Source organism: Medicago truncatula, chromosome 5 (assembly GCF_003473485.1).
Source record: "Medicago truncatula cultivar Jemalong A17 chromosome 5, MtrunA17r5.0-ANR, whole genome shotgun sequence".
NCBI lineage: Eukaryota > Viridiplantae > Streptophyta > Magnoliopsida > Fabales > Fabaceae > Medicago > Medicago truncatula.
Window position 1 is genome coordinate 13,596,507 of NC_053046.1, and position 18,226 is coordinate 13,614,732.

General features: G+C 31.5%; 1 long non-coding RNA gene across 1 annotated transcript; it reads right to left on the minus strand.

The window, feature by feature from the left end:
- Positions 1–4,132: 4,132 nt before the first annotated feature.
- LOC120580718 (uncharacterized) lies at positions 4,133–5,544 on the minus strand. The gene is made up of 3 exons (XR_005646451.1): positions 4,843–5,544; positions 4,568–4,716; positions 4,133–4,409 (listed from the first exon to the last, which is right to left on the minus strand). It is a non-coding gene; the product is annotated as an uncharacterized lncRNA (long non-coding RNA).
- Positions 5,545–18,226: the final 12,682 nt, after the last annotated feature.

Below are 18,226 nucleotides of genomic sequence, written 5' to 3' on the forward strand. Positions count from 1 at the left end.
AGCAGAGAGTTTGATTCGAGTTATAGGCAGTGGAAACTAGAAAGCCAAGAAAAAATATAGTAAATAAATATAAGTTGGAGATAAAAAAATAATTAAAATATAAATATATTAAAAAAATGAAGAGAAGTGACTTTTGGCTCTGCGGGGAAGAAAAATGGTCTGAAACACGGTTGCGAAAGATCCGGGCTGGCGGAAAATTGAAGGATTTGTTTGATAGGGTACATTGTTTAGGAGATTGTTCATTTTTAACTAAAATATCTTTTTTTTTTTAACTCTCTCAAAAGTCTCTTATTTTTAATATTTTTTTAAGTGATATATATAATTATTAATTAACTACAATTAAGAAAAATGTTTTAATGAATACATATAATTTATTTTGTAATTAAATCTGCATAATTAATGATTTTTTTAAGAATGATACACAACTCAAATGTGAACGTAATAATGGGTAAAAACGATTTTCATCCCTCAACATGTGAGTTGTAATTACTATAATTATTTGTGCATATTTTACTAATAGTTTTATGAATTAAATTGACTAGTAAAAACCGTTGCGACGACTAATTTGACTATCTAGAAATAGATTGAATGACCATAATAACTAATAAAAATGTTTTAGTAAATGCATATAATTTATTTTAGAGTAAATTACACTCCCCTCTCCTCAAAGATCCTTGAATTACACTCTCATCCCCTCTTATGTTAAAATATACACTCTCCTTTCTTGAAAAGTAAGATTTATACTCCCCCTCCCCTATAAGATGTTTGAATTACAACACACTCCCTTAATAATTAAATATGAACAACACTTTAATCTATTTTAACATAAATAAATATTTTTTTAATATATATTAATTTTGAATCACCATTTAAAAAATATAAATTCGTTTCTTTATAATCTAAATGTCAATGACAATTAAATTTAAATATTTTGTAATTAATTTTATAATTTAGAGTACAAAATTCGCTTTTAAATAACCATACTTAATCGACTTTAGTAATTTTTCACATATTTTAATTTTATTTTGGGTTGTTTCATATTTTATCATAGGGTTTAAAACTATATGTTAATGAAATTGTGAATAAAAAATAGAGAAAGATATGTATTCAAAATTTGATTATATTAAAATGAATCCGCAATGTTATTTTTCTTTAAAGTGTGTTAGATTATTAGAAGAAAAAAAAATATTGAGGGACTAAAGTGTAGATTTTAACTTAAGAGGGGAGGAGAATGTGATTGAAGCTTCTCTCTCAAGGGAGGGGAGTGAAATATTTTCTAATATATTTTGAATAAGAGGGGATGAGAGGGTATATTTTAACATAAGAGGGGATGAGAGTGTAATTCAAGCATCTTTGAGAGGAGGGGAGTGCAATTTACACTTTATTTTATAATTAAAATTCACACAATTAACTATTTTTTTAAGAACAATACACAAATCAAATATGAATGTAATAATGGATGAAAAACGATTTTCATCCCTCAATGTGTGAGTTGTAATCACTATAGTTGTTTGTGCATATTTTGCTAATAGTTTTATGAATTAAATTGACTAATAAAAATACATTTTTATCGGAAAAACGCTTGCGATGACTAAATTGACTATCTAGAAATAAATTGAATGACCAAAATAATTAATAGACTTAAATGCAATTTTGACCGCTCTGTTTAAAAAAATTAAGATTTGGTCCTCCGATTTTAAAAATCAATTTTTTGTTCATATATTACTTCTTCTTTTAATTTTGATCCCCCGTTTTATCTGTGTCATTTTTTATGATGTAACATATTTATTTATGATGGGATTATTAGGTCATGTTGAATATCTATGTTACCAAACATGTGCATAAAAAGCATTGCCAAATCATAAATTAACAAACCACATCATCAAAAAAATGACCAAAAAATAATATGACAAGAATAATGGGTAAAAAACAATTGTGATCCCTCAATGTGTAAGATGAAATCACTATAGTTATCTGTGCATATTTCGCTAATAGTTTTAAGAATTAAATTGACTAACAAAAACATTTCTTTTAGAAGAAAAACACTTTTGTGATGACTAAATTGACTATCTAGAAATAGATTGAATCACCATAATAACTGGTAGACCTAAATGAAATTTTGACCGCTTTGTTTTAAAGAAAAAGAAGGTTTGGTCCTCCTATTTTAAAAATCGATTTTGTTGCCCCCTTATTACTTCTTTTTTTTATTTTGGTACCCATTTTATTTGTGTTATTTTTTATGATGTAACATATTCATTTATGATGTGATTATTAGGTCATACCAAATATCTATGTTAGCAAAAATGTGCATAAAAAACATTGTCAAATCATAAATTAACAAAGCACATCATCAAAAAATAATATGACAGTAATAATAGGTAAAAAACAATTTTGATCCCTCCATGTGTGAGATGTAATCACTATAGTTATTTGTGTATATTTTGCTAATAGTTTTAAGAATTAAATTGACTAATAAAAACACTTTTTTTTAGAGGAAAAACACTTGTGATAACTAAATTGACTATCTAAAAATAGATTGAATGACCATAATAACTAATAAGTCTAAGTACACTTTTGGTCATTCTATTTTAAAAATATATATAAAGTTTTAGTCTTCTATTTTATAAGTCGGTTTTTCTGTCACCCTATATTACTTTTTAAAAAAAATTTGGTCCCCCGCTTTATTTTTGTGTCATTTCTTATGATGTAATATATTCATTTATGATATAATTATTAGGTCATACTAAATATCTATGTTAGCAAAAATGTGCGTAAAAAGCATTTCTAAATCATAAATTAACAAAGCACGTCATCAAAAAATTACCACAAAATATGAGGGACCAAATATATGAAAAAGATAAATAGAACGACTAAAAATTCAATTTAAAATACGAAGAGAAAAAATTCTTTTTTTTTGAAGATATAGAGTCAAAAGTGTATTAAATTCTAATTAATAAAAAAAACTTGCGAATATATTTACAAGTTTGATACATTCAAAGATCAATGTGACAGCTAATTACAGTGTTAGGACAAAAATTGTGGGTTGTCCCATTAATAATAAAACGGAAGAAGTACTTTACTTTTATTTTAAGGAGAAACCTATTAAAAGTGTGTTGTCGTTTTACACACTTGTCTTACATGCAATGCACCTCTCCGAAGAACTAGTTTGGATTGGGTCCCGTTTTCAAATATGTGTAATGGTAACTCATGTGTTTCCACACTTTTCTTACTCTTTGATTGATGATTCCTTTTTTGTGTGTCATTTTTCATATTCAACACCAAAAAGAGGGAGTGAGGACATAACTAGATGCCTTTATTTTTTATCAAAGAAAAACTCATACTTTCCCATAAAAAGAGAATCACAAGGATTTACAGTATACATTTTGATCCATCTCTCCCAAAATCATTTTAATAACAATTTTTTTAGTTTTACAATATTAATTTTTTTTAAGGATATTTTTATAATATTAATAAAATCTTAATTTGGTTTTATTTTCTTCTATATTTTTTAAATAAGACTTATGATAATTTAGTTTTATTTTCTTATATTATAGTATTTTTATTTTTAAATGAGACTTATAATTGGCCTAGAGGAAGTATTCTTAACTTCTAATGCATGATGCCCTAATTTCCAAATATTTTATGATATTCATTTCATATAAATCAATAAATAGTGTGAGTAGAAATTACTCCCTTTCGGTATTAATTATAAACAAATTTTAATTTTTCAAGTTCATTGAATAATTGGTTAATGTGGTTGGCAACATACATTATTTATTCAATGAACTTAAAAAGTAAAAAATTTCTTATAATTGAGATTGGGAGAGAGTAATGTTGAAAGTAACCTATTTTGAAAAAACAATAACTAAATTAACAATATTTTTAAAATTTTGTGTTATTTTTTTTTTTATAATGATTACACTATTATATAAAACATGAAGGTTGAAATATGAAACATGATAATTACCTCATGTAAATAGAATTCTAAAACTAAATATAATTTTAAAAACAAAATTAATAAATAAAAAAACAATAACTTAATATTTTTCAAAATCCAGAAATTAGAAAATAAAATTTAATAAATAAGAAAACAATATTCAAAGTACTGTAATTAAATCTTAAAAACCTCATGATGTCGTCGTCGCCACTACGACTGGATGGGATTTGTTGAAGGAGAACAAAATCAATCTGCTGAATTTGGGAATTCATCCATACCAAGACTGACGAGCACATCTTGGGTTTCCTAATCGACCTCGATATGCATAGTCCTAGTGGTAGAAATATTGAAATCGAAGTCAATACAGGACACATGCTCCTCCTCTTTTGTAGCTTCAACGAGATTCCACAAGCCATCTTTTTTGAATCCGCTTCATCTCAGAGTGGGAAATCCAACAATTTTATTCCTAAACCTTGTGAATTAGGAAAAACAATAAATGAGTTTTTAATAAATAAAATAATCATAGTTGTCTAATTAATCTTAAAAACCTCATATGTTGCCGCTACCGCGATTGAAGTGAATCTGCTGAACATAAACAAAATCAATATTAATTAAGAATTTAATACATACCAAGAGCGAAGAGCATATTTAGAGTTTCCTAATTGACCTCGACCTATGTACTCCTTATGGAGGAAACATAGGGATAGAAGTCAACGTGGAACACGAGTTCCTCCTCTTTTGTAGCTTCAATGAGATTCCATAGACCAACCTTCTTGCATCTGATTCATGAGATGAGTAAAGAATCCAACAATTTAGTTCAAAGACTTTGTGAATTAGGACAAGCAGTATATAAAATTTGAATAAAATAAAATAAAATCAAAGTACTGTAATCAAATCTTAAAAACCTCATGATGTTGTTGTTGCCGCCACGATTGAAGGGGATCTACGAAACAAAATCATTCTAAATTAGAAATTTCATCCATACCAAAAGTGGAGAGCATATCTAGGGTTTCAAAAGAGATCAATTATCATCAACAATCGTTTGCTTCAATCCCTTATGGAATTTTGTATGACTCGAATACGGCTTACTATCACCACAACCTCTTTCAGCATTTTCATGCTAATACCAATGATGGCGCTACAGAATCAGCAGAAACTGGAGGACTCAATGTGATGCCACCAACATCATCAGTTGAGTTCTTCTTATGGCCTAATCAGTCTTATTAACTTTAAGTAGTGTTATAATTTGGTTTTTATCTTTTCTAAATTTATGGCTTTGCAAACTAATCAAAGGGCTAAAGCTATAATATTTTTACAATCCTAATGGGGGAAACATTGGGATCGAAGTCCATATGGGACACATGCATCCACACTTCTGTAGATCCAATGAGATTCAACAAACCGCGCTTTCTGGATCCACTTCATGAGATGAGTGGAACCTCTTCGAGTATTTTTTTTTATTGGTGTGGAATCTAAGGTTATTCGAGAGTAGTGCGTCTCAATGAATTGGCTTGAGGATTTCTTGATTTTTTTGTTTGAACACGATCAATTTTTCTAACTGTGGGCGGATGGGTGCAGTGGGTGAAGAAAGGTAGAGGAATGAAGGAAACTAGGGTTTGATGTTGGGGCGACGTTATTTATAAGAAAAGTTTGGCAATATTATATGTCTTCATTATAAGAAAAAATATATAAATTTTATGACGCGATAATTGCTAAAATTTATCTATACTCTTATTTCTTTATCCATTTCAAAGAATAAAGGGTGTTAAATAATTTGGATTGGTATTTGTTATAGACTTGCCAAAGGCCCCTAAATCTTCCCATATAAGGCCCAAAAGTACCATGGTCTGAACACAATAGACTGAACATAGGCCCAAACATAAGAAAGACCATCTTTTTCCCTAAAGATCAAAACTCCCCCAAAAACCCAAAACACTTTACATGGCTATCGAATATCGATCATCACAACCATCTCTAAATTGTCGCCACTCGTCCTACTCTATTATATGGAACAAGTGCTACACCATTTCCATTCAATACTCCACAATAAGTGAGGGTACCACAACTATTGATGGTTACACCGTCAATCCCGATGGAAGGAATATAGGTTATACTTCACAACCTAAATCAGGAAGTGTAGAAGTAGAAATGAGTCATTAAGAACAAAAAATTGTTCCTACATCAGGTGAAAAGCCATTATTACTCATCCGTATGAGAAAGTGTCACAACGTAGAGTCAATGATCGGTAAGATATCGTTGATGAAATGATATTCCTTCTCCAAAATCTTGCAAAAGGAGACGAGACAAACCCTTCAAAAGATCAAGGTTCCCACGACTATTTAACATGAATCTCCCACAAAGGTCCCCATGACCTAATGTTGTTGAATGTTTGTGTCATTAACCACTTTGACACCAACCTCGTCGTTCAAGTTTTATAGCCTCAATGACTTTGATAAAGCACCTCACATTTCTTCTACACGAAGAATCTTATATAATTTAATCCTAATTGGCTTGGAGAAACCACTGATGATGTAGTTGTTTTAGGTCAAAGGATAAATATTTAAAGTTACTGTATCAACGGGGACTCATGCGATATTGATTTCTTTCAATAATTATTATAGTTTTATGTATGTAAAAGGGATTGATTGTATAAGGAATCACTTAAGTATTAAATGATAAACAATAACAAAGAGAAGTATTGTTTGAATCTTCCAAACATACATTTGTGAAATAGTAACATAACAAGTACACATGACATCTCACAAACAATTACATGAGTAATATTACACGTGACAGTACAACATTCTAAAAAATTCCATAATACAAGCAAACAATTATTACCATAAATCAATTCTCATTGTAAATCGTAATTTTAAATTTGATTGACTCTTATTTATATAGCAGTAAATGAATAGTCGATTATATATTGTTAATGAAAGCAAAAATCAAAGTACAAATCATTTAATGCCAAAATCAACATCATGATACTGCACTAACAAATAAGTACAATTTTTTTATCACAACATTATATGTTATTGAAGCTTGATCATCACCAATGATCTGTTACTTGATTTGGTTATTGTCCTAGGAAGGAACAATTTCAAATTCATTCATTGCTTGGAGAACAACCAGCGTAGACACATCTATAACTTGTACTATTGCAGACATGAAGAGTAGAGTAGTGGTTGTATAATTGTACTATGTCCTTTTCTGTGCTCTTCTGTGGATAAGCATTCAATGTCTTCTAATTCCTCTAAAATAGTCATTGCTCGAGGCTTCTATTCCTTCTGCAATGATGTATCTTCATAGTAACAAATTTTAACTAACTGCAGCTTTCAGTATTCAGACTCTGATGAACTTCATACGCTTGATGATGTCATCTTCTGATGGTCTTCAGACTCTACTAGTCTTCAGACTCTGTCTTGCAACATAAGTTTCCTTTGTAAATTTCATTGCTCTCTTATGTTCTTTCAGAACCAATACTTGAATTCTAAGACTTATAATTTTTTGTCTATGGTCCTCTTGAACAAATATTAGCATATCCAATTGACTTTTCAATACCTTGTTATCGTCAAAACTTAAGATGGTAATGTTAAATACATTTGGGTCCAACAAAATTTAATAGGATTCAAAAAATAACTGAATAAAGAACTTAAATTAAATAATCCAACGAACAAAATAGAGGTTCATCTTAGAACCCTAGCGTAAAAAGTTTTAGTTACTCATGGTAACTAAAGACAAATTACAAAAGAAATAAAACATACCTAGAGACTTTGAGTAAGGAGAGAGAGAGTCCTCCCTAGAATCTCCTAGTGTTTTCCTTCCTCTTCAACCTATTTGTTATGAATGAGAAAGGTTGTATTTATAGGCAAGTTTTCAACTGGGTTTGGCTTGAAAAACTTGGCTTTAACCGTTTAAAAAGTGGAAAAAGAGTTCTGATCCGCTCCCATCATGCTCAAGGCGCATGGCTGGGGCGAATAGGTTGAATTTCGGTGCTGAAGGCGCGCGCCTCGTGCTCAAGGCACATTACTTCATGCTCTAGGCGCCTGAGTTTGTGTTTCTGCGCATAATTGTTTGTTTCTTCGTCTTTTTGGGTGTTTGTTTCCATATAAGATGTCTTGGGACATGAGAACAAAACTCCTCCTTTTTAAAATGTCTTTCGAGGCCTCTTGAATCTTCATTAATTGTCTTTTCAAACTCCTCCTTTATATTAATCATGCTGCAATTAGGTATATGATGGCTAAGATGGATGATAAGTCAAGGTTGATTAGGTGGGTGTTTTTGTTACAAGAGTTTGATATGGAAGGTTTATTGGGTGTTATTTATAAACACTTAGAAGTCTCTTGCCTGATGCTTAAGCATTGGAAGTCCCTTTCAGTTGTGATTGAGAATTAAAAGTCTCTTCCAAGTGTGCTTGAGAATTTGAAATTCTCTTGGAAGTGTCCTTGAGCAATTGTAATCTAGTGAGATTATAGCGAAATCCTTGGGAAGTGCAATGGGAGTGGACTACTCTTGTTTTATTGGAGGAACTAGTATAAACTGATGTGTGTTTGCTCTCTCTCTCTCTCTCTCTCTCTCTCTCTCTCTCATCTTTGTATTTGATATTTCCTCTACATACAGACTCTGAACCCATCAGACTATGACCATTTCTGAAACACTTAGAAACATTTTTAGAAAAAGTAAACACAATTCAACCCCCCCTTTTGTGTTTTTATCACCTTCATTCGATGTCACCAACTCTACCTCAAGTTGAGCTTTCTCTACCTAAAATTCAAAATGCATAAATCCACTATGACTTTCACCTTGTAACTCCACCTCTAAGGTTGATCACGAGTATTCTTATTTCCGCCTCTCCAGAGTCCAGACAGACCATGGGTATCCTTCACATCACCTCTCCATGATGATGTTTAGTGTTTAACGTCTCTCTAGATGACGACCACTCAATAAGACATAACTTTCAAGGTGAGACACATCTTTGAGCTTAGTCTTTGAGCTTTCTCGGTTATCTCTACCTCCACCATTCCCTCATGAAGTACTTAGGCCTTCATTGTTTTCATTAGCTCTCAACTCCTTGAACTTGGTTAACTCATTGGTCCTCAAAGCCGCTTGGACTTCCTTCAAAGTGACAATGTCTTCTTTGCCATAGAGCATGGCATCCTTGAAGGATTCAAATGATCTCAGTAGAGAAAACAACAAGAGTATAACCTTGTCTTCATCTTAGAGATGCACCTCAATGTTTTCCAACTCATCAAGGATTTTGTTGAACTCCGTTAGTTGCTCCATGATGACATTTGACTCCACCATCTTAAATAAGTAGAGTTGTTGATATAGGAATTGCATATGAGCCAAAGATTTGGTCATATACAACGACTCCAAATTTGACCACATCAATATCGCGGTAGGTTCCTTCGTGATATCCTCAAAACTTTATCCCCGAGGCACAAGAAAATAGCACTCATTGCCTTGTCTACCATCTCAGTCTTCTATGCTTGTGACATGGTGACCGCCAGGGGCGGAGCCACCCCCAGCTAGCCTGGGCACTAGCCCAGGCTCAACTTCAACTTTCTTTGTAGCAAGCCCATCCATTACTAGAACTTCTCGCTTTTCCTGTGGATTTATCTGCGGATTTTGCCAAGGATTTAAGTTCCCAGGTAAATGTAATACGAGTAATTGTTGTCTTGTCTACCATCTCAGTCTTCCCTGCTTGTGACATGGTTACCGCTAGGGGCGGAGCCACCCCTAGCTAGCCTGGGCACTAGCTCAGGCTCAGCTTCAACTTTCTTTGTAGCAAGTTCATCCATTACTAGAACTTCTCGCTTTTCCTGTGGATTTACCTGCAGATTTTGCCAAGGATTTAGGTTCCCAGGTAAATGTAATACCTTCATGGGTAATTGTTTCCTTACGATTTTAGGATCCGCAAGAAAAGTATACCCGCAGGAAATGTGCAATTAATTGCAGGAAGGAAGTAACATTATACGGGAAGTCTATAAAATTATCTGCAGGAAATGTGCAATTTTTTCCTAGGCTCTACAAAATTCCTGGCTCCGCCTCTAGTGACCACCAACACACTTTCACCCTTCAAAGCTTTCTCACACTTTTTGTTGTATCAAAACGGGTTGAAACTTTACCTTCCATAACCCGAAATCGTTACCTTCGATAAATTTCTTGATGTCCCACATTGAACCCATGATACTCACTTAACCAATTCACTCCTTTGCCCCGCGGTGGGCGCCAATTGTTGTGAATTCGGTCTCAAAATCACACACATAAACTTATATGTATGGAGCAAAGGAAAGAAGTTACCAATATATCAAAGTAACCTCAGGCAACAACAACAATAACAAACCTAGATCTAACAGTAGTAATCAAGCGAAAAAACACAAAACAACAAGCAAAGGATAAAGAGAGAAGAGAAACAAACACACCAAGAAATGTTTACCTAGTTTGGTCCAAGTTGACCTACTATGGAGGAGAGAATAATCTCTCTAATCCACTATTAATGAGTTCTTTACAAAGAGATACAAAAGGGTTACAAGAAATTAGCTTTAACAAGCTCACAAAGAACAAACCCTAATTTGTACCCTTTTCCCAATCTCTCCAAAGAAAAAGATACTCAATGATTTTCACTCACACAAGGTGTTTACAAATGTTTTCCAGCTCAATAAAACCTCTCAAGAGAACCTCACCAAAGACACTCAACCCTAAAGCTATCTTCTTTGATTTCTCAAGTTTCTCTCTCTTAAAGCACTCTTCAAAAAATGAACAATGAATGGTTATATAGTGCCATGAGCCTGTCAAAATTGTATCATGATAAGTCTCGTGCACATTACAATACTACAGCCTTATCCCAAAATCATGTCGCGTCTGCCAAAATCGTGTCACGATTTGCTTCATGTAGTAACCTTGCATTCTGCCTAAAAAATGTCTCATGGTATGAAAATCGTGTCACGATTTTTCCGTTTCCAAAACTTCATTTTTGAGTCAAATTACAACAAATACCATGTAACATTATGTCACACAAGTGCAACCCAACATTTCCCTTATTTGAAATATCTTTTCTCACACTAATATTTTTCCAAACAAGTTAAATTATAAAATTATGAGTGTTTTCTATTATGTACAAATTTATACATTGTAAAAAGTTTAATAAAGTAAGTTTGCATTCAAACTTGTGTATTTAATATTAAATATACATTTTCTAATAAATAATTATTGTTTTTCATTAAAAAACTTCCACTTTTTAGTTGCATAGGTTAGACAAACTTATTTTTTTTTTTAGGGATGTTAGACAAACTTATACACATGAAATACAAGTGCATTAACAAGAATAATTATTAATACCCATTGTAGTCAAACTTAATAACTAGCATTGGAGTAACCAATGAAAGGAGAAGCCAGTGCATGCATTGCTCCCTAGGCAAAACATCTATTAGGAAATTTTAAAAAAAATGATGGGAGTAAGTTACTACTCTCAATTATTAATAAATATATTTGATTAGAAAATTATTTCTAGCATAGTCACACATGCAATTAACTAAACATGCTATGTTTGTACTACTTTTATTATAACAAAAAAAGTATTGTGTCCATAACATATAGTTGTTACAACTTTACTCCTTTTTGCCTCTTGGTTCCTAAGAAATGGCAACATCAAGTTTATAGTCACAAATTAAAATAGTAAAGTGCAACGTAAACTGCGCAAAAAACAACTAGACCACAAGCCAGGAAAACGGGAAACATGAGCAGTAAAATGCTTAATTGATTCATCACCCCCCTCTCCTAGCTATAGAATAAGACCAAAGTTTAGTAATAAGCTATGTTGTGGATGTGCCACTTTTAAGATAAAAATCGACTGGCCGGGAAACATGAGTGCATAAAGCAGTGCCGACGAATACGCATCAACCTCTGCAATGCATTCTAATACCACATCTATACCGGCAGCACCTACGCTTCCTCTCTAAATCTAATATCTCTTCCAAGTATCCAATGTTTCTTCAATTAAACTTATGTTTTATTCTCTTCTCTTTTTTTTGTTAAAACCCCCATATAATAAATTAAAGGCAAAATTACACTTTTAGTTCATTAACTTATTTTCAAGTAACAGTTTGGTCTTTTATCTTTTTTTCATTTCAATTTGGTCCTTTTTGTCAATTTTCATATGAATTTTTAAGCTTAAAATTCATGATTTTATTTTTTTATGGTCTTTCAATCTTCAAATCTATGATCCTCGTCTATGTTTGCATAAGAATATTAGATTTGAAGCTTGAAAATTTATATAAAAATGGATGAAAATGACCAAATTAAAATTAAAAAAAGATAAATGACCAATCTGTTATCTGAAATTAAGTTAAGGGATTAAAAGTGTAATTCTACCTAAATTAAAATTTGATTCATAGATCATAGTAAAAGACTTTGAGTTTGTTTGGATTGACCTAATCGAGTTTATTTACTAACATAAGTTTTGAAAGATTGTTTGAAAGAAATCATGTAAACAATTTGCGGCAGTTTTCATAAGTTTTTTTCAACTTATTTTCATAACTTCTCCAACATAGCTTATAAAACAACTTATAATATATAAAAAAAAAAATTTAACATTATTTTATCTTTTGCTATAAAAATAATTTATGCAAGTTTATGCAAAATCACTTATCATGATAAATGCTTATGTTATAAGCTGCAAATAAGTTGTTTATCCAAACAGTAATATTCTCTAAATATAGCGCTATTTGATAAATTTCTTTGTCTACACTTTTATGGTATTTCAAAATTTGAAGTGTATTAATTTGTTCTTTATCAAAATAATTATCATTTATAGGGTCGGTATAATGTATTTGTAGGTCTAAAATAGATTTTAAATTAAGGCCTTTTAAATATGTTGAATGGGGATAACGTAACATAAAAATTAAGAGCTTTTTTTTTATAGATTCATTCAATTAAAATAATTCTATTTATACAGTCGACTCAATGTATTTGTAGGTCTAAAACGAATTTTAAATTGACGCCTTTTGAGTGTGCTGAGAGAGTCTTTTCTTCACAGGTCCATTCAATAAAAAATAACTCTATTTAAGGCGAATCATATAGTACTAAAAATGAGTATCTCTTTTGGTCGGAATTTAAACTTTAGTGGCAACCGCTTGGGTCGACCCTTATCGTTTATTGATAGTGTACATTAATACATTTTGCGTATGATTATTACTAAATTGTCATTTATGTATAGGTACGTATAATATTGACTATTGATCGTCAAAAATAAATTAATAGAATTAATTAAAGATATTTATTTATTTGATAGTGTAGCAGCTCTCTCTCAATTTAGGGTAAAGCCAAAGATAGAAAAAATCAAACAAAGTAAATTAAACTACTACTATCATTCTTAGACATGCAAATATAAAACTTTTCAACTCAAGAGGGGGTGGGGGAGTCTCTAAGACATTCATATTCATAGAATTAAGTGTAAAAATGTAGTTGGCAAGCCAATCATCGCTTATGTCACATTCGCTTTGACATGCCAATATTTTTATTTTTATTTTAAAAATCTTGATCATCCCATCCTTAATTCTCAGGAGATTTGAAGATAAAACCTTGCTATTGCATGTGTTCGTCGAATTCAGTTTTTCTATAAGTCCATTCATACTTCTTTTTAAGTTAAATGATTCCTCGAGAGTGTGGGATGTTGAACACTTGTTAGCATTCTTCATTCTTTTTTTTTTTGAAAGAAAGATGCTTATTGCATTTTATTAATAATAACTTGTTCAATACAACGAGGTACATGATTCATTCTCTTATAGTGTAGTAGTATATAGTATTAATTATTTTTTTCAAAACATAGGGCGGACTCTTGCCCTCACAAATCAAAACATATGATCGTCCCTGTATTAAATTGTAAGAATGTGTCTCAAATTTTGACGTAGAAATTTATCACGTACTATACTCAATTTGAAGAATTACTCTCCTGAATCATGTTAATATACATTACTTATAAAAAAAGAAAAAACTACCATCAATCAACTAAATTATAGTAGATGCTTGGACGACATTTTTTTTTTTTTAATATTTTAGTATTTTGGAAAAATATTTGCCTAGTAAACTTTACCCTATAGATGATATAACTATGAGTAACTCACCAACCCTTCTTGTTTACGAATGAGCTACTAAAATATATGTTTGAATTTGAATCGCAACAAAGAAGTGAGCCACTAATAAACCTCGAATCCATTTGTGATGAAGTTGTTCTTGAACTTGATTCTCCATAATTTTGTTTACCTAGGATGGGTAAGGGGGAAAGGAAATAGGGTTTACTTGTAGTTGACCGAGATTCAGTTTGTGATGGATTTGAGTTTGCTTAGGACTGAGTATCATTAGATATTGTTGCAAAAATTTGTTTTTGAATACCAAAGAAGAGATTATACATGAAAGTGAGTACAAGGAGTATACAACCAAAAGGATGCGAAGGAAATACAATAGTACAACATAAGATAGACAAGAAGGAACTTAAATAATGAATAGTTACCCCTTATAAGACAATAAAATGGACATACATCATACCACAACCCAATTTTAAAAGTAAGCGAGGCCTAAAACAGTTTTGAATATATGGGTTTTTTTTATCCAACTATAAAATAATTTTGATTGTAAAATTAATAAAATGTAATTTATTATTTGAGGGTCTAAAGTGAGGGTTTTAGTGGTCTTACCCTTAGGTCGACCCTGACACACACCATAATAAAGATATTGTCAAGAATCATTTTGAGATTGCAGCAGATGTGCCAAACCGACTCCAAAATGTGCTAGTTTAAATTGGATAACATCGTACCATTTCTTGCAGCTCATATTGGCCAAATTACCGAGTGCCATATTAGAGCCAAACCCTTCAAATATTTTTAGAGCCCCTGTTGGTTCAAAAAACCCTAAAGTAAGTAATCATGGTCTAAATCCTGACTATGGTTTTCCACAATTTCACTAACAAATTGGAGTAAGACACAAAATTATTGCTAACCAATTGTTCCCACACTTCTCGAATTTGACTTCACTGGGAGACCAAAATTAATAAATGAAATATCTCTAATTTGACAATAAAGAAATATAACTTTTCTATTTGTACAAACTTATCCTCCAAATCAACTCATATTAATATATTTTTTACATATCGACTCTCTCCAAATTTACAATTGACTCCAATCAACTCATACTAATATACATTGACAATGCATCCCCATTAAACTCGATATTCACTAAAATTTGGAGAATGAAGAACGTTTAATGTTGATTATCGATTTTTGGATGATGTCATATTCCATCAATTAATATACAAATTAACTGGGGTCTTTTGTCTTAGAAATCATGATTGGACATAACACAACCTCACAAAACCGGCTTTTGAGGTGAGAATTGTCCAAACTTATAAACACATTGTCAAGTCATCTCCTATCCGATGGTGGGACTCTTAACACACCTTCTTACGACCAACACTATTGGGTTTGGTTCGTGATCATAAATGGTGGGTGGCCTGATAGCGGAAACCTGATAGCAGGTGACCCAATGGATCTTGAAGAGGCTCCATTGGAGGACAAGTCTGGTGCTAGCAGCCGCGATAATTACAGCTCCAATAGCGTATATTTAAGTTGTTGTAGTTAAAAAGCTTGTAGTTGGACCTCGGGTTAGGTCGATCGGTCCGCCTATGGTATGTACCGATTGACTCGTCCCTTCTGCCGGCGATGCGCTCTAGGCCTTAATTTGCCGGGTCGTGCCTCTGACGCTGTTACTTTAAAGAAATTAGAGTGCTCAAAGCAAGCCTACACTCTGATATCATCTTAGAAATCGTGGTTAGGCCTAACACGACCCCACAAAACCGACTCTTGGGGTGAGAATTGCCCCCACTTATAAACACATTGTCGGATCATTTCCTATCCGATGTGGGACTCTTAATATTGTGAAAATTGAAGTTAGACAATAAATAAACAAGTGCTAATATAAGTGCTAACAGTTATACAATGAGTGTCAAAATTTCCCATAAATTAGGAGTGTGTTTCTCATTCCCAAATTGAGCTTAAAACATAAAACTTGTTTTGATACTTAGACCGGATGGTCAAAGTCAATTTGATTTTACCTACAAAATTTTGTTTTTATTGGCAGTTTTTGTCTATCATTAGAAGTGAAATTTGTTGTCGTGTTATACTAATTTCTTTTTTAAACATCATTTAATGTAACCTCATATTTACAATGCTTTCAAATTATTGTTCAACTATATTCCATGCATATTGAATAAGTGTGTGTGTGAAGACACACTCCAAGCTTACACAAATTAACTATATCATAGGATAATATAAATATTTGATTGGAGGCACAACTTGCGTACATTCACAACACTTTTGCTAGCTTTGAGTCTAACTTGATTCTCTTTGACTCATCAAGTTGCAAATTAGGTGACTATAGCTAACTTTGCTTGTTCTTGTCTAGCTATGCTCTTTCACATGTGACACCACACGTGGTGCACCCCAGACAAAAGGAATGTGCAAACTGCCTCTATACGTACTGTATATACAATTTGGTTAGTTAAACTTAAATAAATATGCATATGTTACTTTAAATATTAAAATCAAAACGTGGCTATGCTTCATTATATGACAAATTTTTATTCTACTTCGTGTCAAAATCTTCGGTTCGTCATACTTGTCATTATTTTTCTTCTTTTTGGTGCATAAAGATCAAATTTTAAAAGGATATAACTTGATTTGGATTTTTGTTTTAGTCTTTAATAGAAGCATGCTCTAAAGTTTGAAGTCCACGTCTTTAATTAAGCCAAACCAAATCTAATATATTATGTAATCTTTCCTAACAATAAGTATGTGCAACTTGAAGCTCAACGTTTGGCTATCTTTGGAAGTTAACTAGGAAAGGAATATGATTTTTTTGAGGGATAGTAAAGGAATATGATATTAGAAAGAAAATAGAAAATCAAAGAGAAAGAAATATATAAATGTATATATTATAATGAACTTATTTTATGTTTTACATAGTTAATTAAAATTCTAAGAAATATATAAATTTGCAACATTTGTTGAAAAAATTTTATTTAAAAAAATTACCTTAAATAAAATCATCAAAGACAATAAAAGTTTATTTTAATTTCAAAACCTCATGCATTCTTTTTTATACTAATTATCTATCGATCCCTTATAAGTGATTTTTTTAAAAGTTTTAAATAAGCGTTGTTTTGTTTTTCAATGTGGCGTTAAATATTTTCCTTCTAATTATACTCTTAAATTAGTGTTTTTCTACACTACTTTTAAATCATTGTAGACTAATGACCGACTCTTAAATTATGTTTGTCAAGAGTATAATAATGTTCACGTAAAAAAACAAATATAATATGTAAAATTGCAATATTCTTCAATTTATTTATATTTTGTTAATCAGTGTGAAAAAGGTTTAAGAAGACAATTAGTTTAGAACATACTACTACTAATATTAAAATCCAAACAGTATCTTGGCATAATTTGATTAGTGAAGCCCCTGATCATTATAGGTATGTGATTAAAATTATTGAACGGTGATGATGAGGAAGTATATTCTTAAAAATAAACTAGGGACCAAGGGATCCTAATCATCGTTCTCATCTTCTTTCTGTAAAGCTTAATTAAGCCCTAGCTTTTGACCGTTGACTGAAAGGCACGTGCCCACATCTTTATTTACTCTTTCAAAAATGCACAACGATGATTTCGGCGACGCACGTGCACTCCCTTGTCCCGACATGTACTAACATAATCATGCCTAAACTGTTCAACTTAATACATTGTTTATTACTCTCCGTTCCTTTTTAATCGTCACTTTTAGAGAAATTTTTTATTTCTATTTAAGACTGTTGCTTTCAAAGTTCAATGCAACATTAAATGTAGTTTTACCAATATTACCTTTAGATATTTATTGCGGAGAGAGAAACATATGAAGTGAAATTTAAATCAATAAGACTATTATAGTAAAAGTAAAAAACAATTGTATCAAAAATAGTAATATTTATTGATTGTCTTGATTTGTGTAAAATATCAAAAAGTGACAATTAAAAAGGAACGGAGATAGTACAACTTTGATTATTTTAATTTCCTTTGAATATATCCCCTTACTCCCTTATATTAATCCCGCTGTTAATATTTTAGTGTAAAGTCACATTAATGATATGATATAGTAGTAGTAAGTTCAAGTGGTCCCCAAAATGCACGTGACATGCCTAAACTAAGTTGAAATTAAAGCTTCTTCTTTTAACCTTAATGAAGTAGCAAGCCATCTACAGCC